General features: G+C 41.2%; 1 protein-coding gene across 9 annotated transcripts in view; it reads left to right on the forward strand.

Moving 5' to 3' along the window:
* The first annotated feature begins 16,416 nt into the window (after positions 1 to 16,416).
* Positions 16,417 to 27,512, forward strand: part of LOC117403094 (endoplasmic reticulum membrane-associated RNA degradation protein-like) — a 144,196-nt gene continuing 133,100 nt past the window's right edge. For 7 of the 9 annotated variants that reach the window (XM_034005017.3, XM_034005024.3, XM_059024335.1 and 4 more), the window contains exon 1: positions 16,417 to 16,557. The gene's annotated coding sequence lies outside the window, so the exon portion shown is untranslated. The remainder of the gene's footprint in view (positions 16,558 to 27,512) is intronic. The other 2 variants (XM_034005019.3, XM_034005020.3) reach the window with 1 other exon arrangement.

Raw genomic sequence — 27,512 nt, forward strand, 5'->3', positions numbered from 1 at the left:
TAAATACAATAATAAATCATAAAACACAATTTACGAAATAACACAGGGGCGGAGGGGGACCCCGTTCTAAAATAAAATAAACAAATAAATGTATAGGGAACCTCGCCCTGTCACAGAGAGCAATAGATTTTGTGGAGGAGCGATCAAGTGTGGGGTTTAGACAACAATTAACGTCCCCCCCAGGATCAAAATGTGGGAATTCAGATCAGGCAAAGATGACAAGAAGCTGGAAATAAATTGCTCATCATCCCAATTAGGGGCTGTGGAAGGGTGGTGGGCAATTCACTGACACAAGGAGACAGTACTTTATTTGTAACGCCGCTCAGGCGCACTGATTTATTTTTACCAGCAGAGGGCGCTGTTGTCCGTGGCCTGGATACTGACAACAGTAAACAGAACCACGGTGTTACCAATACAGGTACATAGTCAAATGCACATACAAGTGCTCGTAAATAATAATGAAAACCAAAGGCAAAAGAAAAAAGGAAAATAAAACACAGCAATAAAACTACAAACAAAAGTGCTGCTTACACAGTGCCCCCACTGCCGCTAAGTCGGTCAGAACGGGCCTCCGTCCTACGCTCAGTTACCCTATACACTGGGATGGCCGGAGTTCCCCGTACAACTAAACACGTCCCCTCGGGTACGACATTATTTCTTTTATTTATTTTCTCTTTAAATTATTTTAAGGCCGGCTGTTTACCCCAGCCAGGCTTGCCTCGTTCTTGTTTTAAAACTGATGTCTTCTGTCAGTGTCACTGTGTTCCCAAACACGGCCACCCAAATGCACAACCAAGCACAGTTCTTATGGGCCGAGCAATCTCCCAAGGCCCGCCTCTCAGAGAGAGGCCAAGCCCACACACCCTTTTCCCCACCTCTCCGTGTCATCGCCATGACTGACAGGCGGATCCTACGAGACTGCTGCCCTCTACCTGCAGTAATACGCATGTGTCAGATAGTCAGTCCAGATCTCCCCTGTTACAGGGACGTACACATTTGCTAGGCTCAATGGAGTGTTATATAGACTTTAACTGTGACAATGATATAGCGGCCATTTGAGTCTGCCATTACTTAACTTGCAACAAAAGGTATGAACTTGTTTATTAAGATAGCAGCTCCCCTGGTTTTGGTATGTAACGCAGAGTGAAAAAACTGCCCCACCCACCCTTTGTACTTTCTGAAGTTATCTGATACACGGAGGTGGGTTTCCTGAAGAAAAGCAATATTGACACCTAGCTGCCTAAGTTGAGACAACACTTTATTACGTTTAACAGGGTGGTTAAGCCCCTTCACATTCCAGCTGGAAAATTTAACTAAATGCTCTCCAGGTCTCCCCCTTAAGTTAGCTCGAGTCATGGTGGTTTAGGAGATTGAGAAAAATGATATTCATACTGACAGTTGGCTAGAATAAAATGTAAAGACAATATAGAGGCCTCTCCTGTCTCACATCTAGCCCCAACAACACAACAGGAAGACCAAAGAGAGATAAGGAAAATAGTAGGAAAGAGACAAAGAAAAAGACAGACCCTCCACCCCCAATAGCATCTCCTCAAACGAGGTGCATGCAAACTCACAACATGGAAAAACATTTGCACAGTGCATTTCACAAAACATAGTCTCCAAGGTCTAGATACATGGTAATAAATAAAGTAGGCAATCTTATTAATAGTAGCCAGGTAACTAAATACATCACAATTAAAAAAAAAACAATAGCACCAAACCTACTAATAAGCTACTGCATGGAAAAATAAATAAATAGTACTGCATTAATAATAATAAATAAAGAAAGACATTATTGTTATGTCAAGCGATTTTGATTAGCATACATTGTTCTTGAAAAGTACAGTGTTAATAGCATTGACCCTAGTTATAATAGTAATTTATTATCAAAAGAAAAAAAGATACCAGTGACAGTAACAGTCATCAAAACCCTGTTAGTAATAAGCATTGAACTCATCTTCCAGATCTTTATTCTCCAGTAAAACATAGTCCGGTCAGGATCGGTAGTCATTTCTGACAGGGCTAATCCATTGCTACAGTCCACCTGCTGCTGTGGAGGCTGTCGGCGCCACCCGCTGTTCAATGAAAGCCATTGCATCTGTAGGAATGTGCACTGGGCTCTGTTGACTGTAAGCCTGAGGCGTTCAGGGTAGGTACATCAGGCCAAATTTAGCATCATGGTAGTTACGCATCACATGTCCAAAGGCAGCTCTTGTCTAAACGACAGCAGCAAAGTCAGGGAAAATAAACACTCTCTTTCCTTGGAACGACAGAACCCCCACCCCCACTGTAGCTTGGTGGAGAATCTGATCTCGTACATGGTACAGGTGGACCCTGATAATAAACGGGCACGGTCTCTGTCCCTCCTTTGTCTTCGGCTGCAGTGATCTATCAGCTTTGTCTAGAACTGACTTATCCTTTAAGTTGAGTATATCTTGCAGACGTTGGGCACTGTATTCCATGGGGCAAGGGCCCTCCTTCTTCAATCCCAATCAACCTAATGTTATGTCTCCTCGACCTGCCTTCCAAATCTTTACATTTCAAATATAATACCTGAACCTCTGCTGAAAGCTTGCCGACTTTAGATTCCAGAGGCGCTATGGCTTCAGTACATTGCATTGCAGAATCTTCAAGCTCTTTTAGCCGATTTCCATGAATTCAGATGCAGTTTGTAAAGTTGTTACAGATGACCTTAGCTCCTCTCGGACTCACTGCGTAACTCAATGGTCACGGTGTCAATTTTATTAAAGATATCAGATTTTAACGACGCGATAGCTTTGGTGAAGGTAGCAGCCGTAAGACACTCCAGCCCAGGGCTCTACTAACCCGCAGCCCGCATCATGTCGGCTGGAAAGGTCGCCGCGCTGCGACTCACCTCTGGTGCATCTTTTTTAGTGCATGGTCCAGGCATTAACAGTGTGAGCTAAATAAACGGATTACAGCAGTGAAAAAGCCCTAACTCAGACCAAAAAAAAAATACAAGTTGGTTAAGTTATGCCTATTATTTAATTAAATTTGAGTGTGACCTCGTGGAGCTTAAGACAGATGCGTCTTACATGTTCTGTGCTCAGCAGCGCCCCCATTGGGGTTCTTTTTAAGGTCCGGAACATAACTGAGCTGTGAAGAACAAAGAATGTAATTAATAATTAATGATTAATAATTAATAATTAATGAAACATGTTTTAATTTGTTTTATTGCTTTATACACTACCAATGCGTTTTATGCTTCATGAGTTTTGAAACTCCAACAAGCTCTTCTAGGGTGTTGTAACAGGGAGAGACCTGGACTGGCCGTCTGACGCATGCACGATGCTGCAGGAAGGGGGCGGCAGTCCTGTGGGGTCTGCCTGCCAGTCATGGCGGTGACACGGAGAGGTGGGGAAAAGGGTGTGTGTGCTTTTCCCCTCTCTGAGTGGCTGGGAGGCGGACTTTAATGGGATTGTTAATCTATAAAGTAACACTGTTGTTTCCTCAGATCTGCCCCTTTAGACTGGAACAGCGAGCAAAGCGGTCTCGTTTTGACTACCGAGGGATGGGAGGATAACAAACGCCCGGAAAGAAAAATCAAAGAAAATAATTTTAAAGAAAGAAAGGGAAAAGTGGGGGATCGTTGGGCAGCCCCAGTATTGTTGTGCAGTGAGTTGGAGACAGCAGAGTGTAGGACGGAGTCCCGGGTCGTACGGGTAGCGGCGACTGGGGAGATTCCCGCTGCGAAGTGCAGCACATTTATTTTGTAGTTTTCCTTACTGTGTTTTATTTTCCCTGTTTCTTTGTGCCGGACTGTACCTGAGTATCCTGCCGTGGTATTCCCCGTTGGTTCTGGATACCATAGCTGGTAGCCAGACCACGGACCACAAGCGCCCTCTACGGGCTCAAAGAAATCAGTGCACCTCACCAGAATACAAAAGAAAATAATAAAACCGAGCACCTGTGTGGTGTTGTCAGATACCATTTCTGTCTCCCGTGTCAGTGAATACCCGCACCCTCCCACAGGTGTATATTGTCAAATCTTGTCAGAGCATCACACTGCTTCCCGCACAACTCTGGTCCCATCCATACCTGTGGGAAGGGGAAATTATAGAGTTTAGAAAGAGACATCTCTAATAGAAACTAGTGGGTAAAGGAAAGAAAGAAGGTGAACCATGCTGTTTTCTGGTATACAAATTAAAATGACCTTTCTTACAAGTCTTAGTTTCAACATGCATTGATGATAGTCCTGTGAAATGAGCTGAATCTGTGTTTGAAAAGATCATGTAGGAAGGATAAAAAAAATTAACTACATCAACATTACTTGAAGAATCCTAAAGATTTGTTTTATGCACAGTCATAAACTACTGAAACAATTACATACAAAAAATGGTACATAACAGGCGAGGTTTCACTGCACTGCACTGCCTGTCCATTGCGATGGTGAATGATATTTCTCATCAAGAATATGTGCGTTGATGGACACATGTTGTTCATGAAGTAGTTGTTTTTCTTCATGCTGGAGAACAACTGCTCTGCTACCTGACTATTAAGCCAGCCAGCTAACTCAGGTACAAGATGTATTTGCCTCAGTACATCTTTTTGATCTTTAGTGTTGACCTTGTGCAGTGTGTCGTACAAGGCATAATGATGTGATGATCCTGTCACTGGGGTGACCGGTGCGACTCTCCCTCGGTTGCTGGAGACAGGTGTGGCTCTCCCTCAGTCGCTGGAGACGGGTGTGGCTCTCCCTCGGTCGCTGGAGACGGGTGTGGCTCTCCCTCGGTCGCTGGAGACGGGTGTGGCTCTCCCTCGGTCGCTGGAGATGAGTGTGGCTCTCCCTCGGTCGCTGGAGATGGGCGGGGCTCTCCCTCGGTCGCTGGAGATGGGTGGGGCTCTCCCTCGGTCGCTGGAGACGGGTGGGGCTCTCCCTCGGTCGCTGGAGATGGGAGGGGCTCTCCCTCGGTCGCTGGAGACAGGTGTGGCTCTCCCTCGGTCGCTGGAGATGGGTGTGGCTCTCCCTCGGTCGCTGGAGACGGGTGTGGCTCTCCCTCGGTCGCTGGAGAAGGGTGTGGCTCTCCCTCGGTCGCTGGAGATGGGCGGGGCTCTCCCTCGGTTGCTGGAGATGGGTGGGGCTCTCCCTCGGTCGCTGGAGACGGGTGGGGCTCTCTCTCGGTCGCTGGAGATGGGCGGGGCTCTCCCTCGGTCGCTGGAGACGGACGGGGCTCTCCCTCGGTCGCTGGAGATGGGCGGGGCTCTCCCTCGGTCGCTGGAGACGGCTAGGGCTCTCCTTCGGTCGTTGGAGACTGGCGGGCCTCTCCCTCGGTCGCTGGAGATGGCTGGGGCTCTCCCTCGGTCGCTGGAGATGGGCGGGGCTCTCCCTCGGTCGCTGGAGATGGACGGGGCTCTCCCTTGGTCGCTGGAGACGGCTGGGGATCTCCCTCGGTCGCTGGAGACGGCTGGGGCTCTCCCTCGGTTGCTGGAGATGGATGGGGCTCTCCCTTGTTCGCTAGAGACTGGTACAGCTCAGGCAACACTGGTTCCTCTGGCACAGGCCATACTTCCCTTTCTGGTTCTTCATAGAGGTTCCAGTGCTTGTAAAACCAGTCCTCCCAGTCTCACACACTATTGTCAGCCACCGAAGGCACATTTGCCTGAGCCTGGCTTGCTCATGGTGGGATAGACAAAACAAAATTGAGCAGCATCCTCTGCTCTGCGGACATAGGGAACCTGGCTAGGTTCCAGTTATTCTCCATTTCTTTTTTCTTTTCTACAGGGTGAGTCAGCAGGGGCGTTCTCAGTTTCTGACACCGTATGTGGCGAAGATGGCATTATTTTTGGTTTGTGCCCCCATATAAAATGTGACCCAGAAACTGAAACTTGATTTTTTTGTGCTTTAACTGTACACTTTTATTTTAAACAACAAATATAATCAGAAACAAACAAAACAAAATAAACACTTAACTCTTCCGAGCACTTACTACAGATTTATGCAGGTTCCCTGACTAACGTACAGGCCAGCTAAGCTGTTACTTGGCCTAAAATACCAAAACAAACAGTTTTACAACAAAAGGTTCACACAGTAGCTTTTCACACAGAATACGACACACAGTCGGGCTCTTCACACAGTAGCAGCCTAGAATGAACTAACTCTGGGGTTTATATGCCCCAGAGAAACAGGTATAGGCAGCTGGCTCTAATTTAACAATAATGAGGTCAACTGCCAAAACAATAAAATAATTACCAATTACTAACTAAACAATGAACACAAATTAAACACTTTTAGGCTGGCAGTGAGGCTTTTAACCCTGTCCCTGCCACAAAATACACATATTTACACTTGCAGGACCCCTGCCCTGCACACAGCATTCTTCAGACTCACAGACAATCTGATGACTTGTGCCCCAGGTTTTTTTTTCACATGAAGTGGTACACAAGGACCACGAAATGCTTTGCCAACTGCAAAAATGCCGCTGGTTACATCAAGACACTCACTGGGGTGATGTGATGTGCTGGTAATATATTTTAAACTTGTGTCGTTATGTTTTTGTAGAATATGTAGACAAATATTACTTCTTTTTATAGAAACTGCACAATGTAGACACTGCAGAGTCACACATTTCCCCTGGAGGGCATGCTGGTTCCCTAGGGGAACAGGGGTGCCTTGTTGTACAGCACTGGGTAAAGGCAATGATGTTAAACTGAATGTGCTCTGTGTTGTAATAGAGCTTGTTACCATCTTTTGTTGGCACATCTGAATGTGGTTCAGGAAATCTTTTGTATCAGTGTCTTTTGGCACCTGATACAGTGAAAGTGACCAGCTTGCTGGCAACCTAAGTTACACTTGCATATTTAATAATCTAAAGAGAACAGAGAGGAAACTTGTGTAAAAGACATGCCATGGATCCTTATATTTCCCTATAAACTAGGATGAATCACTTAAACATTTCAAGCAATTTTTAAATGACTTACTTTTTCTATAATAACAATGTTATTGTATAAATACTTTCCAACAAAAACATTTATGATGATATATAAATGAAAATTGCATCTTGATGTTTATTCAACACATTTTTAAAATAGAATATTTACCTTAACTGAACTGGAGATTACATCTTTCTCCATTTATTTTCCATGTAAGAATTATGAATAAAAAAATATTAAACCAACTGTAACAGGGGAGATCTGGACTGACTATCTGGCACACGCTTGGTTCTGCAGGAAGAGGGCAGCAGTCTCGTAAGATCTGCCTGTCAGTCATGGCGATGACACAGAGAGGTGGGGAAGAGGGTGTGTGGGCTTTCCCTCTCTCTGAGTGGCTCAGAGGCGGGCCTTGGGGGATTGCTCAGCCCATAAGAACTGCGCTTGGTTGTGCATTCAGGTGGCCGTGTTTGGGAATATGCAGTGACACTGACAGAAGACGTGAGTGTAAAACAAGGACCAGGCAAGCCCGGCTGGGGAAGACAGCCTGCCTTAAAATAATTTAAAGAAAAACAGAAGAAATAATTACGTACTCGAGGGGACATGTTTAGCTGTACAGGGAACTCTGGCCATCCCAGTGTATAGGATAACTGAGCGTAGGTCAGAGGCCTGTTCTGACCGGCTTAGCGGCAGTGGGGGCACTGCGTAAGCAGCACTTTTGTTTTGTAGTTTTATTACTGTGTTTTATTGTTTTCATTATTAGTTTGAGCACCTGTGAGTGCGCCAGCTTTTAACTGTTTATCAGTATTGGTATTCCTGTGGTCCTGTGTACCGTTGCCGACAACAGCGCCCTCTGCGGGCTAAAAGAAAAAACATCTAAAATAATAAAACTGGACACCAGTGTGGTGTTTTCAAATAAAACTTCTGTCACCCGTGTGTGTCAGTGAATTGCCCACCACCTTTCCACACCAACCTACATATTCTACTGCTTTTTCATGTGCACTTCCAAGTGTAGCTTTACATAATAAAGATGCCTTGGTTTGTAAGTGGAGGCCTTGCAAAAGGGGCAGTGATACTGATTCCAACAGCTCGTGCACCCTAATATTTCAGGAACCGCTCCCTTTTTTAGGACTGTAATATGTAACTGAAATAAAGAGAGAAATGTTACTAACCTTGTAATGGAGAAGTCTTTAGTAGTAGGTTAAACAAACAGTGTTCTAAAATTACAATCTGGTTACTGTCAAATGAAAAGCAAAATAAATGTTTCATTAGCACTGAAAGACAGCTGGTCCCTGTAATAAATTCAGCCAAGTAATGTATACACAAAGCAAACAAATTGCTTTGTTTGGCCCAAACCCATTAGCTGTACACTACAAACATTCCAAGGGGTCTCAAAAAATATCAGTCCTCAAAAATATTATATTTAAAAATGCTAGCCAAAAAAGAAGTATATAACTGCTAAAAAGGAAATAAAAACAAATCTGCAAAATGTGTTGTTTTTTTTTCAAAAATAAAATGGGATGGCCTCAGCAAAGTGCAGAGGAGCTGTGAAAAGCTCAGCAAGATCAACATGTGACTGCACACAGCTTAGTAGTAAACAGACAGGAGCAGTGCTACTTCTACGAAGGAGCTGGCTTCCTCATGCAAGTTTATTTCCATTGCTAGATTTGAGTCAAATGTTGGCTGTTTTAGCTTTTTTATTATTATTATTTAAACTCAAACAATGCAGAAATAAAACACTTTCATATGCACTCAAAACTGACCAACCCTAACCCACCCTCACCCACTGGACCAAACCTAACCCACCATCCCACTGAACCAACCCTAACCCACCCTCCCCCACTGAACCAACCCTAACCCACCCTCCTCCACTGAACCAACCCTAACCCACCCTCCCACTGAACCAAACCTAACCCACCTTACCCCACTGGACCAACCCTGCTGGACTGTGTTTGCCTTGATGTTCGTTTGTCTTGTCTTGTTTCGTGTTGCATGTATTGTACGGGAACGGGGCATTCCATTAGCATTAGAGTACTTAGTGTGCGTGCGTGCATGCGTGTGTGTGTGTGTGCATATGGTGGGCGGAACCATCCCCCGAGGCTGTAAGTGGGGGGGGGGGCTGCAAACGGGAGAAGGTGCGTAGACCACAAAGAAAGTCTAGAGCGTGCAGTGAAGAAGGAAGAGTGACAGTGAGTGGAGGGAGCAAAAAGAACAGAGAGCAAGTCACAGAGTTCGTTGTTTTATAATTTTTGGCTTGAACCCCGGCCCAAACAGGGATTCTCTGTTATTTTATTTATTTTGGTTAATAAAAATGGCAAGTTTGGAATCCCATCTGGTCTCTCCGAGTCCCGTTTCACTTGCAGACGCGACAAGAGCGTTACAATACTTAGAGAAAAATATACATTCAGCTGTGAAATTCTGCCGGTACTCAGTACTGGGTCTTATTTTGATGCCGGTACTGGGTATCCACTCACATAGTCCACTAGCGCAACGTTTCTCAAATGTGCTTCATTGAGCACAGTTCATGCTATTGCCTTCTGTTTCCTCATACGGCTTCTGTTTCTGTTAGCTGCTATTGGCCATTAACGTCAGTATAATCACTGCATGTTGATTTGCCGAGCTTTCATTCTGATCAGATTTCATTTCGGCATGAGTCACAAATTTTGTCCATTTCACTTTGTGTCAGTGCTCATTGGCTGATCAACGAGAGAAGACTTTAGCAGTGAGATGTGAAAACAGTGTGTGACCGAGTGCTGTTGAGTGGCGTGTGAGTGGTGACGTCACGGACCAGAAACAGGAACCAAAACAAGGAATGGTGGTGGGTGAAACTGAATGCTACGGCGTTCATTGCTTTTATTAAATAATAAATAAACAAAAGGTTTAAACAAAACGAAACACTGAAACAAAAGGGCACGTTGGCCAAACAAATAAACAATAACGAAACAAGTATACTTTCAATATAGCAATTGTTTCTTTCTCTTCGTTCTCTCCGCTCTCCCGTACTCTCTCTCCTCTGTACACTCCCCTGAGGGTAGAGAGCTGCAGGTTTATATACAGTGACCATCTCCCGATTAGCAACAATTAAATCAATGAATTAACTCGGGAGATGGTCACCGTCTGCACGAGTTTTGTAAAGATGCGTGACTGTCAGTTAGTTAAATAAATCAGTAGCTGATCAGTCACGCATCCTCACAAGGTTTCTAAAATCTAAAACAATAACGAAATACGTGGCGCTTTTATCCGCGCCACAAACAATACAAATAATAACAAAATAGTGCATATATATATATATATATATATATATATATATATATATATATATAGGGGCGGGACACTCCGCCACACAGTGCTATGGAGTAATTTTGATTATTATGAAGTAATAATTATTTTCTTTAGTGTGGTGGAGAAACTATCTGAAATATTCGAAACAAACAAAAAGCCACATCAGTGTTCACCATAAATTACATAGTTGATAAATATTAGAATAATTATCATAATGCATTTTGCTTTGCAGAGATTTACAACATTGCCAGAATTTGCATGAAACTTTCTGAAATGGCAAGTGATGTGTGGGACAGTAGGGATTAACATTAAAAAAACAGGATCAAGAAAGTGCAGCTTCAGATTTTAATAAGTGAGTCAGAATCGGGATACAGATGTAGGTGTGCTTTGCACTTTTCAAACACAGGCCCAACTTGCAAGGTACATGTTAAGTATAGTGATCAAAGTTTTGTTTTGCTGTGATCCTAGGAACAATGGAACAGAGCAGGATCAGTTTCCTCTTCAGGTCAACATATGATGTTCTCCCATCATCCCAGAACCTAAACCTCTGGATAGGTGAGGATCCCTCATGTCCTTTGTGTTCATCACCTGCAACATTAAGGCACATTTTGACAGGATGTAAGGTGGCTCTTAGCCAAGGACGATTTACTTGGCGCCATGACCATGTGCTGCGATGTTTGGCCTTAGCATTGGAAGATGACCAATAAGTTGCCACCAGTTCCATCAAACATTACACACAATACAACATTCCTCCACCCAGGAGAGGAACCGCCAAGAAAAGGTGTTAAAACAAAGCCTCGCCCAGGACAACTGGAAGCTGCTAGAGACTGGAAAATGCTGACAGATTTTGGTCAACGGCTTATTTTTCCACCTCAGATTGCCACCACTAACCTTCGACCAGATATTGTGTTGTGGTCTGGATCAGCACGCCTTGTTCACCTGGTAGAGTGAACAGTGCCATGGGAGGATGCTGTAGATGAGGCGTATGAGAGGAAGAAACTGGGGTATGCTCAACTAGCCGCTGAAGAGGAACAGCAAGGATGGAGGGTCCAGATTTACCCAGTGGAGGTGGGTTGTCGAGGATTTGTGGCACACTCTCCAACACGGTTTCTCAGAGACATCGGATTCAGTGGCCAGGAGTTGCGTCGCACAGTGAAGAACTTATCTGAAGCAGCAGAGAGGAGCAGCAACTGGCTGTGGTTGAGACGGAAAGATTCAGGTTGGGGATCTCAAGCACAATAGAAAGAAAGAAACGCTGATATACGGGTAAGTAAGCTGGGCTGAGTTGAGTGGGGGACGGAGGGGGGTGATGCTGGGACACCAGAATCACCGTCGAGCCCTCTTGAGGTGTCGTGGGCTAGTCGACGAAACACCGAGGATGGAAGGTGCCCACTTGAAGACCCCAGAGATGTACCCTACTTGGCTCAATCCAGACGGTTGTCATGCTGATGCGCTAGGGAAACCGCACTGTGGTTGATCCCCGGAGGCAGCATCGCAGCCGTTGTGTGTGCTGATGCGCCAGGGAGGCAAAATATAAGCTGATCCCTGGAGCCAGCATTACACTTCAGCCATCAACACCAGGCAGAAGGATATCTACATCATCATATGGAAGGAAACGCAAATGGATGGAGACACAGATGGATCACATTAGTTTACTGTAAAGCTACGTCTTAGTTGGTGATTATCTTGGCGAGAGCCGAGTTCAAATCAGCATGAAGTTTTAACATCTACTCTTATGTAATGGAAATCATTATAATTTTGGACTTGAATTGTATATATTTTTGATCGGGACTGCACTGTATATATTTTTGATCAGGACTGATAAATGTATAAATATTGAAAACAGTTTTGTTCCACTTTTGATTACCAGGAGAAAGCAAAGTTTACATTGACTCAGGGCTCTAGCTAACTAGCCAGTGACATTTAGTTTTATTCACTAACTGACAGAGGAAAAACAATTGAGTTACACTCTAATGGGTTTGTTTAAAGAAGGTGGTGAAAAGTGACTTTTATTTAATTTAATACATTGCTTTGATGGGAATACAACCTGCATGTTGCACTTCATATTTATATTGCTCATGGTTTATGATTAGTATTATTTTTATTGAGTGAAGTGTGAGTGAAAGCATTTAATATTTCTGATATTTATCGCCTTTAACCAACTTTTTTCCCTTCATCGTCCTGTGGAATAAAATCTGTTATTTGTATTGCACCTGTGTTCATTTGTATATTCAACTCTTGTTATAAGAAGTTACATTTCTCTACTGTATTACACCTACAGAATTAGCTAAATTATACTAGTGGAGGCATCGCTTTGTAATCTATTGCTTCTAGTTAGTCGTGTGGTTTTAATTTGTACAAAAGTTTAACTAGTTAAACAGACTGAATTTTACACAGGTACTCAGACTTGATAGGGAAGCTGACCATTCTTATTTCAACTAATTATAACCTATGAACCCAGGTCTTTGGCTCAGAGGAAGAGCCCTGAGTGATAGCCTTAGCAGAGAAGTGGGGTTACATATAAAACATATTTGTAGCCTAATTAACTTGAGTCTCATCTGAAAAAAGCAGCGGTTCTCAAACTTTGCTGTACTGCGACCCCTTTCTAGCAATAGCAATGACTTTGCAACCCCACTGCCCTGTGTTACTGCAGAAGAGTTAGTATTTATAAGTAAAACATGCATTGCAAGGCAATATCAACAACATTATTATAGTAATGACTTATTCTTACAGCCAACAGTATAAAAAAACAATATATTTAAAAAACATTACATTAGTTACCCAATGGGAGGGGTGAGCTTGCATGGACGAACACAAATGCTTCAATATGGGACAGGATAAGACATTTAAAAAAACAATCATTGCAGGGTTAAGTAGATTGTATTTTATAAAAAAAAACAAATTATTTATCTCTACTAAGAATGGTGCACAATGTATAAAACTGTGTGACTGATATCTGTTTTAAGACTCTAAGTTTGATACATCAAGGCTATGTAATCAGTAATATCTTATTATATTATCTCCTGTGTGATCTGAACTTATATATAAGGTTAAAAATAAGGCTTTATTTGGTTACTGGGTCTGCATGCCACAGGTGCAGATTGCTTAGCTTTAAAAGTTGCCTGTTTGTCCTGTTTTGGTAATTTTGTTATCGTATGATTTGTAAAAAATATAGGAAATAATCAAAGAAAATACTCCCTTAATAAACTGATTTTTAAGTTTTTCTCTGCAAGAAAACCCCTGGCCCCTGGCCCCCCACTAAAGTTGCCCTCCCTACTGAAATCTGAAATGCACCCCTGCCTGTCACTGGCTTCTAGGTGCATCCCTGTCAGCAGCACAAAGGAATATCCACTAGAAAGAGTCCTGAGGGCATTTTCAATGTTTCAGTTTAGGGTTAGGTATTCGGTTAGGGTTAGGTTTTAGCACTGGGATTGCTTAAGGTTAGGGTTGGGTTAGGTACAGGATGGGTTGATTTCATAGAGTTGCCGAGCTCTGGAAGTGAAAGGTGGGAGTAAATGGCAAATGCCCTAGAATCATCTGATGCCCTCAGGACACTTTCTAGCAGATATTCCTTTACGCTGCTCCCTGTCACTGCAGGATTAGCTCAGACGCTCTGTGGGAGACACATTGCCAGGCACCCGATTGACATAATAGAGTATTACTGCAGCCTGCAGCTGCTGTCTTATAGTTGCTGTCTCATAGTTGCTGTCTCATAGTTGCTGCCTCATAGTTGCTGTCTCATAGTTGCTGTCTCATAGCATAATTTGAAGTTGTCACATGGCATGTAGTATGTAATGGGTGGTATGGCAGTTGTATAAACAAGGAATAACCAACAGAAATGCATTCATCATCACGCTAATTCAAAATTAATGTGTAACGTTAAAATTCTGTTGCACTTTAGCATCCATCTGAATGGGGTATTTAATGGGGTAATGATATGTGATATGTCATGTTTCAAACGCCTGTGCTGGTATTTCATGTCATTGCTTTTAATGTATGCTTGTTTTTATCTAAATACATTTTGTACCATATATTGTTTATTTTGGTTTACTTCCTCTGGCAGATGCTCCTTTGCTCACTTACCAATAAGTACTATAGTATACTATAGTACTTTATAGTACTACTGTAGTCCATCATATTTGTACTATATTACTTTATAGTAATACTATATTACTTTATACTATACTATAGTACACCATTGTAGTACTTTATAGTAATACTATAATAATGTATAGTATTTTATAGTAATACTATAGGACATCATAGTAGTATGATAGTATATTTTAGTACTGTATATTAATACTGTATGTCATAGCATTTTGTAGTAGTACTTTAAGTACTACCTGTACTTTAATGCACTTCTTATTAAGTGTTTCTGGGTTACCTGCACCTCTGCACCTTCATCTACCTTACATGAAAATCCTTCACACCCTATAGCAGGTTCACGATCACCAACTGCAACACACTTACTGGTCAAAATTTGTATATGTATGAAGAAACACATGCAACATTGCTGCTGGAATTGCATTTACAGTAAAGTTTTACCTTGACCAAGGACATTACGTCAACAAATCTCCCATTCTCTAACTGACCTGCATGGTTGATTCTCTTAGTGGCTCTAGTGTAGTTCACAGAATGATACAAAGTGTGATTAACAACAAAGGGGGCAACATATTCGCTTATTGTATTTATTAAGATTGTATTGGAAGCATGTTCTACAGCTAGTCAATGAATGACAGACATACCATTGTTAAAAACACTTTCCAGGGGTATGATTTTATGACCTGTGATAGTTGGATCCAATTTAAGGAACAAGGTGTAGGTGTTATTTCAGATGGAAGTTTAATGTTTACTAACATATTGTCTAATTTCCCCATATATCTATAAAGAATAAGGTTTTGATGAGCTAGAAGGATCAAACCAAAGATTAACTAACTGCTGTACAACCCCTAGCAAAACACAGTGCATGTAATCAAGAATGATATAAAAGTTTGGAATGAACATCAAACCACTAGGCCCCTTAATTCCAACAAAATTAAATTAAAAAAACTGTAAAAATAATAATTAATGATTCAAAATGATGCCTGAAAGCATTTAGGTAACTCAGGGAGGTGGGTTAACATGTGTTAGCCACATTTAGTACAACAGTTGTATTGACAATTTTTTTTTCCTTTAACAGACAACTAAGCACACAGTAATATATATATTTTTTTGCATGCAAGGCAAAGGAAGTAAATACAGCTTCAGGACTAACTGATTAATGAAGAGAAACTGCTTGCAAGGAGTGTCACTTTATTAATACATTAATAAAAGTTCTGAACACAATGATGCATGAAAAATCTATTTTTTGAGAGTTTTAGTTTTCTTTTATTTGTAATAAACCAATACTGTGCCATGCATTGCACAGTACAATGGTAATTGAATTGTAGCCAACTACTAATTGTAGTACAGTACCATAGTACAGTATTTTTATTTGTATTACTATAGTATTCTCATTTTACTTTAGTACTATAGTATATTTTTATAGTAATACTAGAGTACTATAACGAAGGCTATAACATGTGCCCGATTTAAATGAGCCGTTACGACACCCCCCACCTCCCCACCAGAAAGCAGGATGGGATTTGTTGCAGTACCCTTCAAGACTAACATTTCCTATGTAGATATATGTGACAACTTCAACTTCCGCTATGAGACAGATGCTATGAGCAAGAGTATAACACTGCAGAACGAAGGCTCCCACAGTGTAGCTCCCACAGCGTAATGCTGCATGTGCAACTCGTAATTTACATAGTGCTTCATGACCCTCAACACCCCTACCACGTGACCATAATACCCCATGAACCTGCTGTGTGTATTTAAAGTTACAGCCAATACCCCACAAACCTTAGGTTTAGGGTTTAGGTTATTGTTATCAATTAAACTTCGTTTTAGTACCTAAATGTATCACCCTTATCATGTGATCTGGATGTAGCATATAATGATGACGTCTATTACGAGTTGCGCACGCAGCACTACCCTGTGTGAGCTACCCTGTGAGAGCTACTCTGGGGGAGCCTTCGTTCTGCAGCAATACCACTCACGCTATCAGACAAGCCGCTATGAAACAGCAGCTACAGGCTGCAGTAATATCCTTCTCGATTGACAGGGAGACTCAAGCGGGAGTTTGGTTGACCCGGAGTCCGATTGGCTGGAGGGGCGTATCCCAGGGAGCGCCCGACCAATGATAAAGAGGCTGTTCTACACATCCGTGTTCTTCCGAGTTCAGAAGTATGGTGATTTGACTGCTTGATAGAGAGAAATCGAGAAAGTGAGAGAAGGCAGCAACCGGCTGAAAAGCAATAGAAAGAAATTTTGGCGCTGAGGAGAGCGTACTTACAAAAGCAAGTAAGCCCGGTTACTTTTATAATCTGTACACCCGGGACACCGTGGTGACATCAGGATTGATAATTGTTGTAGCAATAGGACTTGTTTATGGGTTCGACACTTTGTCCCCAGTCAGTGTAGAGAGGGTGTGTAGCGAATGTAATCTGTCAGCGGGATCCACCTTTTAGTGAAGGTAGAGCTCGGCCCTTTGTTTCAGACAACTTTTATTTTTTAGCTGTGTTTGATTTTGTTTTTATTGCTGGATGTATACACCCTGTGTTTACACTCCAGTTTGTGTACATGTGCCTGTCGTCTTACCAGTGTTGGTACGGTCACGTGGTTCCCTGTTTGGTTTACCTTGCCTAGGGGGCCTAGGCACTACCGTTGCTGGTACCCTAGTGGCGGCCACAGGAACTACCACTGAAAAGGAATTATAAATTACACCTATGTCAATTTATAACATAAGAACGTTTACAAACTTTCTGTGTCTGTCCTCACTGCCCCATGACCAACCCACACCCACTTTCACAGATTAATTCGTACAGGGAGAGGTGTTGGGGTGCAAGCAGTGACAATAATACCATTCTTAAGAACTGTACATTCCAAATCATAAGTTTATACGAAGTAGTACTGTAATAGTGATACCTTTACAATCATGTATTCCACATCATATATGAAAAAAGTAGCAGTGTTTGCAGAAAAAGAAATTAAAAGCAACTGCAGGACAAAAAAAAGTAAAGTAAAATATGACAGTAATTTGACAGACTTCATGTTTTGTTCTTTAGCCTCTGGATATATTCTCCAGCCACAGACCCGTACAGCTTTGCCCGTGCTTGCTTGCTCATCTTTGCTGGTGTCGAGACACATGCACATCTCCTTCTTTGCCTCCGCTTCCAAGTCACTCAGCTGCCTAGTAGCAAACATGAACATGAACATCCCTGGCAGCGGACTGTGTCTCTGTCTTTAGCACACACAAGAACTTGCAGAATGGATAAAACTGTGTTGAGAATTAAGAAAATGTCAGTGCATTATATTTTGCCTGACTAAAAATGGTAAATTCTCAGACAGCATGCAAGAGCAACACAGTATGAGATTTTAAACTTTAATAAGTAAGAAGATTACGCCCTGGCCAGCTCTGACATATATAGTAAAAAAACTTCCCAGTATGGTTTCCGTTGCATTGTTCCTTTAATGAAATGTCATCTACTATTTACTGGGAGATGTGTAAAACACGTAGGGTCAATTGCAACGAACTGAAAGCAGCGTACTAACTGGGGATAATCCCGTGGTTAGTACGCAGCTCCGTACTAAACTAGTACGCAAGTTAAATACCAATTGCAACGAACTTGGCGGCTGAAGTTAGTCCCCAGCTGCGTACTAAAAAAGGTCTCAATTGCAACAAACCTAAAAATAACTGCTGCTGCCCTCTAGAGGATACTAAGTACGAGACTAACTTAGTCTAACTCTTGCTATGGACTAAGAATTTTAGTATCGTACTAAGTGGAATAGTGGAAGACATGTGAAAGTCCCAGAATGTACTGGCAGTTTATTTTTGCTGAAATAATAATGTGTGCATATAAAATACACACACACACACATATATATGTTGTCACTATACTATATTTGAAGCATCTGCTGCCTGTACGGATATTGTAATAGTAAAATAAAATTACATTACGACCACAATACTGTTAACTACTAATATGAAGGAAGGTGTCGGCAGCATTACAGTCATGCATGTAGAGCCTGTAGTACGCGATAGTAGGTTTCACATTTGAGAGACGTGTTTATTTATTTACAGTGCCTTGCGAAAGTATTCGGCCCCCTTGAACTTTGCGACCTTTTGCCACATTTCAGGCTTCAAACATAAAGATATGAAACTGTAATTTTTTGTGAAGAATCAACAACAAGTGGGACACAATCATGAAGTGGAACGAAATTTATTGGATATTTCAAACTTTTTTAACAAATAAAAAACTGAAAAATTGGGCGTGCAAAATTATTCAGCCCCCTTAAGTTAATACTTTGTAGCGCCACCTTTTGCTGCGATTACAGCTGTAAGTCGCTTGGGGTATGTCTCTATCAGTTTTGCACATCGAGAGACTGCAATTTTTGCCCATTCCTCCTTGCAAAACAGCTCGAGCTCAGTGAGGTTGGATGGAGAGCATTTGTGAACAGCAGTTTTCAGTTCTTTCCACAGATTCTCGATTGGATTCAGGTCTGGACTTTGACTTGGCCATTCTAACACCTGGATATGTTTATTTGTGAACCATTCCATTGTAGATTTTGCTTTATGTTTTGGATCATTGTCTTGTTGGAAGACAAATCTCCGTCCCAGTCTCAGGTCTTTTGCAGACTCCATCAGGTTTTCTTCCAGAATGGTCCTGTATTTGGCTCCATCCATCTTCCCATCAATTTTAACCATCTTCCCTGTCCCTGCTGAAGAAAAGCAGGCCCAAACCATGATGCTGCCACCACCATGTTTGACAGTGGGGATGGTGTGTTCAGGGTGATGAGCTGTGTTGCTTTTACGCCAAACATAACGTTTTGCATTGTTGCCAAAAAGTTCGATTTTGGTTTCATCTGACCAGAGCACCTTCTTCCACATGTTTAGAGGGACGGCCAGGTCTTGGTAGATTTGCAGTGGTCTGATACTCCTTCCATTTCAATATTATCGCTTGCACTGCTCCTTGGGATGTTTAAAGCTTGGGAAATCTTTTTGTATCCAAATCCGGCTTTAAACTTCTCCACAACAGTATCTCGGACCTGCCTGGTGTGTTCCTTGTTCTTCATGATGCTCTCTGCGTTTTAAACGGACCTCTGAGACTATCACAGTGCAGGTGCATTTATACGGAGACTTGATTACACACAGGTGGATTCTATTTATCATCATTAGTCATTTAGGTCAACATTGGATCATTCAGAGATCCTCACTGAACTTCTGGAGAGAGTTTGCTGCACTGAAAGTAAAGGGGCTGAATAATTTTGCACGCCCAATTTTTCAGTTTTTTATTTGTTAAAAAAGTTTGAAATATCCAATAAATTTCATTCCACTTCATGATTGTGTCCCACTTGCTGTTGATTCTTCACAAAAAATTACAGTTTCATATCTTTATGTTTGAAGCCTGAAATGTGGCAAAAGGTCGCAAAGTTCAAGGGGGCCGAATACTTTCGCAAGGCACTGTATTTTGGGGGGGCAGGTGGGGGTAGCAATTCTTTTCATTCCCTTTAATTTCAGGGGACTCGACACTGGTGGTTCTTAGGGGCGAGCAGGGATATTGAGGAGTAGGGACACAGTGGGTAGAATGTGAGAAGTGATATTTTACGTAGTAGGACCTGGGGGCACATTGAAAAATAAAATAAACAGTGCTCTTCTCAGGGTGTTTGTAGAAGTGATTATCTATGATACTCTTTTGGAATACCACCCCTTCCCTGTTTTGTACTTGTGGTCCAATGAGAACGGTGTCGAAACAGCCCGTGGGTGTTGAGTGTCAAAAACTAGCTTTGCCAGTTTATTTCATGGCATTGCACTTGGTTGAGTATTTTATAGGCAGTCTGTGTGCCCTGATATGGAGTATTTTACCATGCATATATATCTTAAATAAAATAAAAAAATATATATTACATGCACACATATAAATATATGTTAGAGACAAATTAATATTAATGTATAAATGCCGGCCTATTTGTAACATTGTAAAAATGATTATTAGCTCATAATATCATAAAATACATACATTACTGTTACAAATATTTCAGATGTTCTGGTTCAGAGCCATCCCGCCTTACACCGTGTCTGGCTCCCTGTAAAAGGATGAAGCGGTTCTGATAATGAATGAATGAAAGAATGATTCAGAGCCCCCTTCAGTTCCTGTTTGGTAACAACAACAATGCTTGATCCTTAGTACCGTACTAAATCTGGGGATCAGCTAGTCTCCAACTTTGTTCCGCTTGTTTTTTCGATGCAATTGGTACTAACTTAGTACGCAGCTGGGGATGATCCCGAGAGAGTACCGTACTAGCTAGTACGCAACTTAGTACTAACTCTGCAAGTTCTTTGCAATTGACCCGTAGCTACTACTATTTGTATACTGTATGTATGTATTTATTTATAAAAAAAGGCGAATGTCTGTTCGAAAGTGCTTACACTGTTTTATTTGTCCCGATTTTATTGTGTGTGTTCAACAGGATATCTGTAATTACACAACAACTTATAAATTAATTGAGCTGAACCGGGCAGCTGTGAAAGGGAGGGACGCTGGGAAATTCACTTCAATGCGGAAGCGCAGCTTTCCTTCAGTTCTGATGTAAAGGAAGGAGGTATGACACAGGCCCGGTTTTTGGGATGGAACCGCATAACAGTCTCGCGTTTTGATTGGTCCATGTCTGTCACATGAATATGTCGTCACACGAGTGGAAAAGCGTGCAGGCATTTTTAACATTGTGATCAGATAGAGAGAGTGATCTGCTTTCCACAACCTTACCATTAAAATATATTGTGGTATTACACTGTACTGATATTACAAACTATGAGGAATTACTTTATATAAATTATCATGTTATGCACAAATGTAAGAATTGGCTTTCTGTGGTGGTGTACTTTTTTCTTTCAAGTAGCATATATCTATAATCGTTTTTGCGATATATTTTAATATAAAACATATACGCTATTGCAGTTTTGTTACAGGATACATTAGTTTATCTCTAATGTAATCACAGTTTTACATATAGACTGCCCCTGTTTTCATTTACGTCGCAAATTCTGGGCCGCTTTACTTTTCAGATAATGTCCCAAATTCTGGGCCGATTTGGTTTGCAGATAACATCCCAAATTCTGGGCCGCTTTGGTTTTTAGATAACGTCCCAAATTCTGGGCCGCCTTGATTTTTAGATAACGTCCCAAATTCTGGGCCGCTTTGGTTTTTAGATAACGTCCCAAATTCTGGGCCGCTTTGATAACATCCCAATTTCTGGGCTGCTCTGGTTTTCAGATAACGTTCCGAATTCTGCATTTTCGAATTCAGGCCAGTTTTTGAGATATTCATATTAGCTGATATATATTAGCTGACAGCCGAGTTTCTAAGTCATGCATGCACAGTTTACCATAAACTGGACCGTTAATTCATTTAAGAGTACATGAATCAAAGTTAATGTATTTTTTACTCTCCTCAGAAAACATTTAGGAACATGGTATACCAAAAAAAAAGAAGGTCATCTCATTTGCTAATGTAATGTCCATCAATATATAGTGAGGCATAGGGGTTTATCAGAACTTCTGGGTTTAAGAGACCAGTGCCCTTCAACAACTTCAAATAAATCCTATTGTATTGTATTAGTCAGCATTTCCCTTATCTATTCCTGATCATTTATACTGTAGGTCAGGGGTTTTCAACCTTTTTTTGAAACTGTAGCCCTTCTATCTGGAGGTTTCAGCTCGAGTACCCCTTTACAATTTTCGCTCAACTGAATGGTACCTCAGTTACAATAAAATGGAGAATAATCTGATGACCCCCCCCCCACGTTTATTTAATAAATCTGGGTGACAAACTGCTGGTTTAGGACAAAACAACAAATCATTCCAAAAACACTTGAATCAGTTAGGCACTACTAGTCTGACACTACAGGCCTTTAAATTGCAGTACCAATTTGCAAGTTGCTAAGTGGTTGCGTTCCTCAAATTTGCAGTGCAAAGTGATATCTTAAAGAATAGGGTATATAGTGCATTTTTTCGCCTCCCCTTGCTTTTGGTGCAAAACTGTGCTCCGATACACTCAGGCTGATACTGTGATCACAAAACACTTGGAATGGACTTAAATTGGTGCTTCTGTACTCTTTTTAGATGCACAACAATCTTGGCTAAAGAAAATGGGTTCCTTCGAGTTCGTAAGACCCACGACCGCCATTAGCTGAGCCTTACCCCGATGGTGTTTTTATAATGGGATTTGCCATAGGGAAGGGGGTGGTCTCTTATCGTACCCGTATCTCCACGACCCCTGGGCCAACAAACTCAGAAGGACATTCTTTGCGTGCACAAGAGTCTTAGCTAAAGAAAGACATCAGCCACGGGTTCAAACGCCACCCCACCGCCAGATGGTGGGCGTTGCCCCAAAGGGGTTTTATAATGGGATTTCCCATAGACATTTTTCAGGGTGCTGTATCTCGGGTTCCGGGGGTCCCCAAGACTTGAAAATCGGTATGGAGGTCCACCTCGGGGCCCCTGTCGATCCCTCCAAGTGACGTGTCCCCAGCTAGAAAGGACACCAGTTTAGACTTTTTTTGCCAACCTGGAGCTCAAAAGCTATTGGAAATACAACCTTGACATGCCATCATGCTGAAAATGTGAAAATTTGTTGAAAATGTAGCATTTGAAAACGGGTTGCTCCCTGTGAAAGAGGACCCCCAGACATGACCCTAGGAAGTTCAACCCGGTTTCTAGGCCCCGGGGTCATGGAGATATGACCCCAAAAAGGGTAGTTTTTGGACATTTTTGACAGAGCGTATCTCGGGTTCTGTGGTGGTTAGGAACTTGATTTTTTTTTGCATTGGGGCCCTATGGGGCCCCGCACAAGGAGTCACCATTTTCATGGTTCAAATGCCAGGACGGCTTGGCAAAGTGAATTTTTTCGTCATGACATGAGTTTTTGGGTGAACCACCACACCTTTTTAGGGGGTGGTTTGGGGTGCTCCCCCGAGTCTATATCACTTTGAATGGTGGTTCTACGTGCTCGGGTTCGAGAGATATGCCTGAAAATGTGTTTTATAACACTGCCATAGACATGAATGGGGCTGAATACCCAAAAGTATATTTTGCAAAGAATTGCTACGGTGGGTGTATGCGTGCAGGGGTTGCATGGTGGTGTGTGCGTGCAGGGGTTGCATGGTGGTGTGTGCGTGCAGGGGTTGCATTGTGGGTGTATGCGTGCAGGGGTTGCATGGTGGTGTGTGCGTGCCAGGGTTGCATGGTGGTACACGTGTGTGGAGGGGAATTGGAGTTCAGGTTTTGCGCACAAGAGGGGCAGGGAAAAGACTGGGAAGGGTAGGGTAAAAGAAAAATTACTACAGTCATTTATTTTCACTTTCGACTCCCAGTCTCCTTTCCCTCACTTTATGATTTTATTTTGTGATTATTTAATTATTGTCAAAATAAACGGCCTTCATCTACTCACAGTTGCAGTCTCATTTCTGTCCAAAAAGAACCTGAAACACTACAATATATTGATGGACGTTACATAAGAAAACGAGATGTCCCTTTTTTCGGAATACCATGTTCCTTCCCAAAAATGTGTTTTAATATTAGCCTTTAATAAAGGAAAACGACTGCTTAAATTAATTTTCATGTATCTATTTCAGTGCATTCATTGTCGTTTCTTCATATAATAAGAAATGCGTTTTTTAACATTTACATTTTTGTTTTTTTCATTAAAAAAAAAAAAAAAAAAGATTTCTGGGGAGAGTAAAGAATACATGAACTTTTAAGGGTTACTCTCAAATGAATTCACGATCCAGTTTATGGTAAACTGTGCATGCATGACTTAGAAACTCGGCTGTCAGCTAAGCAGAATATCTCAAAAACTGGCCTGAATTCGAAAATGCAGAATTCGGAACGTTATCTGAAAACCAGAGCAGCCCAGAAATTGGGATGTTATCAAAGCGGCCCAGAATTTGGGACGTTATCTAAAAACCAGAGCGGCCCAGAATTTGGGACGTTATCTAAAAATCAAGGCGGCCCAGAATTTGGGACGTTATCTAAAAACCAAAGCGGCCCAGAATTTGGGATGTTATCTGCAAACCAAATCGGCCCAGAATTTGGGACATTATCTGAAAAGTAAAGCGGCCCAGAATTTGCGACGTAAATGAAAACAGGGGCAGTCTATATGTAAAACTGTGATTACATTAGAGATAAACTAATGTATCCTGTAACAAAACTGCAATAGCGTATATGTTTTATATTAAAATATATCGCAAAAACGATTATAGATATATGCTACTTGAAAGAAAAAAGTACACCACAACAGAAAGCCAATTCTTACATTCGTGCATAACATGATAGTTTATATAAAGTAATTCCTCATAGTTTGTTATATCAGTACAGTGTAATACCACATTATATTTTAATGGTAAGGTTGTGGAAAGCAGATCACTCTCTCTATCTGATCACAATGTTAAAAATGCCTGCACGCTTTTCCACTCGTGTGACAACATATTCATGTGACAGACATGGACCAATCAAAACGCGAGACTGTTATGCGGTTCCATCCCAAAAACCGGGCCTGTGTCATACCTCAAAGGAAGCGATGGAAATGGAAGCCATACTTGGAAGTCTGTGCAATTGGCGCGTAACGGCTTCAGGATTCCGTTCCTGGTCTTCTGATAGCAAGTAGAAAATCTACCAATCACAGTACCCATTAGTGTACGGTTACAGCAACTGTTTTATGCTACACGCAGAACATATAGTAAAATGACGTGCCAAAGTTTATTCAGTTATAATTTGGATGGTTATAGATAGGTGCGTATGTCATCTGGGGCCGGTTATTCAAAATTTTGGTAATCGGATTTCTGCGTTTGATCTGGATTATATTGTGCAATTGGGTTTTTCAAAACATCAAAATGCAATCGGGATTACTGTGATCCAGATTGCGTTTTGGTAATCCGATTGCACTTTTAATCACAATTAAATGTTGCAATTGGGTTTTTCAGAATTTAAAGAGGAGATCAAGATTACTTTGATCCAAAGTACCAGGATTATTGTGATCCTACTGCAGAGGTGGATTTAGCTTTTAAATGATCATAGAACATCGATATTTTGTTTGAATTGTCATAGCAAACGCACACTATGTCAAAATCGAATGTTATCATATTTATGTATTTATTTAAATTTTGTATCCATGCAAGCAAAAAGGAAAACACGTATTTAGAGGTATAATTTTAATTTAAAAGAAAAAAAAAACATACTCATACGCCTTCACATACGTCTCCTTAAAGCTCATCTGAGATGCTGGACTCCCGACAGACAAGGAAGACGATGAAGATGTCTAAAAACACATACTTTTTCAAAAGTTTTATTTATTCAATTTAGATTTAGTTATTTAATTTCTGTTAAGCAGGCATAAATAAAATAACAGTTGTTTGCATGTGTTATATGTGCACTAACATTAAAAGTGATTTGTGTGATTTTTGTTACAAAATAATCTAAAACAACTTAAGTAAAGTTGTGTATTACTCCTTATTACCACAATCTTATTTTTTTTGTTAAATTAGGTTATATCATAAATAACTGTACACTATTAAGAACTAGCCCACTTCAAAAAACTGGATTTCGCAATCGTGATTATTTGTTCTCTGGATAAATGTAATCCAGCAGTGACATTTTCTGAAAAACCAGATCAAAATGATCCAGATAAAAGTAATCTCGATCACAAAATATAGGATTACAAAATCCGGATCACTGTTACCCAAATTAAAAGTTTTGAAAAATGTTTGATATTTGCAGATAAAATAGCTGCGTTGTTTTACAATGTTTAGTGAATGTTTGTGAAAGGGTTTCCGGCCATCTTTTTAGCACAGAAAATAAATACTATTACTGCCATTTGATTTGTTTTTAATAATAATAAATTAAAAATAAAGGACAACACTGGATTTTTTTTTTATTTAACTAGGAAAAGATTAAACCACCTCACATGCTTGTCATGAAAAGTACTATCGTATTAAAATATTTCCTGACAATTTAGATGAGGAAACCTGCAGTTTTTGTGTCATCTGATACAGTACGCTACAAAAATAATTCTAGGAACAATGCATTTCAGTGCTAGTTCAGTGTCACCAGCAAAACAAATTTCATACAATAGTAAAACTAGATTATACATCACATACTGTAATTAACTACTGTACTCGCTAGTGGCCCTGAATTAATTCTTACTGTACATTGTTGACTTTGTCACCCTTAGGAAATGTGGTGTTAAGAAACCCATTCATTACGTTTCGGTCTTAAATGTGCACACAGCTGCACGATAAGTGAAAGTAACTGAAGGTGTGTTTAATTACAACTACTGTAGGTTGCGTAAATACACACAAAAAATGAAACCTCAGATGAGAAGCGGGATCTTTATTTGCTCTGCTTGCTGTTGGTGTGCATACACATTAACAACACATATCGTTTACTATTAGGCAACAATTTAGCCAAATCGATTGTTGTTCAACTTATGTTAAAATTCCTGGCGGTTGCTTATTTTTTTCCCCCATACGTGCTCTGTCCCCAGAGCACCTACTAACAGCCTTTATGGTTCATTTATATAACATCATCAAAACTATTTTCATTTGGGCTGTAGCATGCTGCATTTATCTGTCACATTTAGTTCAACAGCTTCTAGACCTCCACTCTTATACATTTGCTGAAGACATTTAACCTCAAAGTACATGTTACCATTTACCTGTCCCCATACACCAGGGCTTCCCAACCCTGGTCCTGGGGACCCCGTGTGTCTTCTGGTTTTCATTCCAACTGAGCTCTCAATTACTTAACTAGACCCTTAATTGAACTGATAATATGCTTAATTAGACCTTTTTTAATTGGTCTCTGCTCCTAAAAAGTTGCAGAGTTCAAGTTACTTCTAAAATGTTATAGCTAACTTGAAATCTGCAACTGTTTTAAGAGCTGAAAACAAGTAAAAAGGTCTAATTAAGCAAATTATTAGTTCAATTAAGGGTTAAGCAATTGAGAGCTCAGTTGGAATGCGAACCAGAATACACATGGGGTCCCCAGGACCAGGGTTGAGAAGCCTTGCCCTACACTCTGTCACGAGTGGATGTATCATAGAAGCAAAGTGGTATTTCTTACAGACATACAGGTTAATGGGTACACTGCGGTGTACCCATTTGTACCTGTACTTGAAAGTTAGACATGGTCCTGAGAGCTAGAGTGAAGCCACAAGGGTACTTTGAACGTATCGGTTTTCACCAGGATGTGATGGCGGAAACAG

Source organism: Acipenser ruthenus, chromosome 5 (genome assembly GCF_902713425.1).
Source record: "Acipenser ruthenus chromosome 5, fAciRut3.2 maternal haplotype, whole genome shotgun sequence".
NCBI classification, from domain to species: Eukaryota; Metazoa; Chordata; class Actinopteri; order Acipenseriformes; family Acipenseridae; genus Acipenser; species Acipenser ruthenus.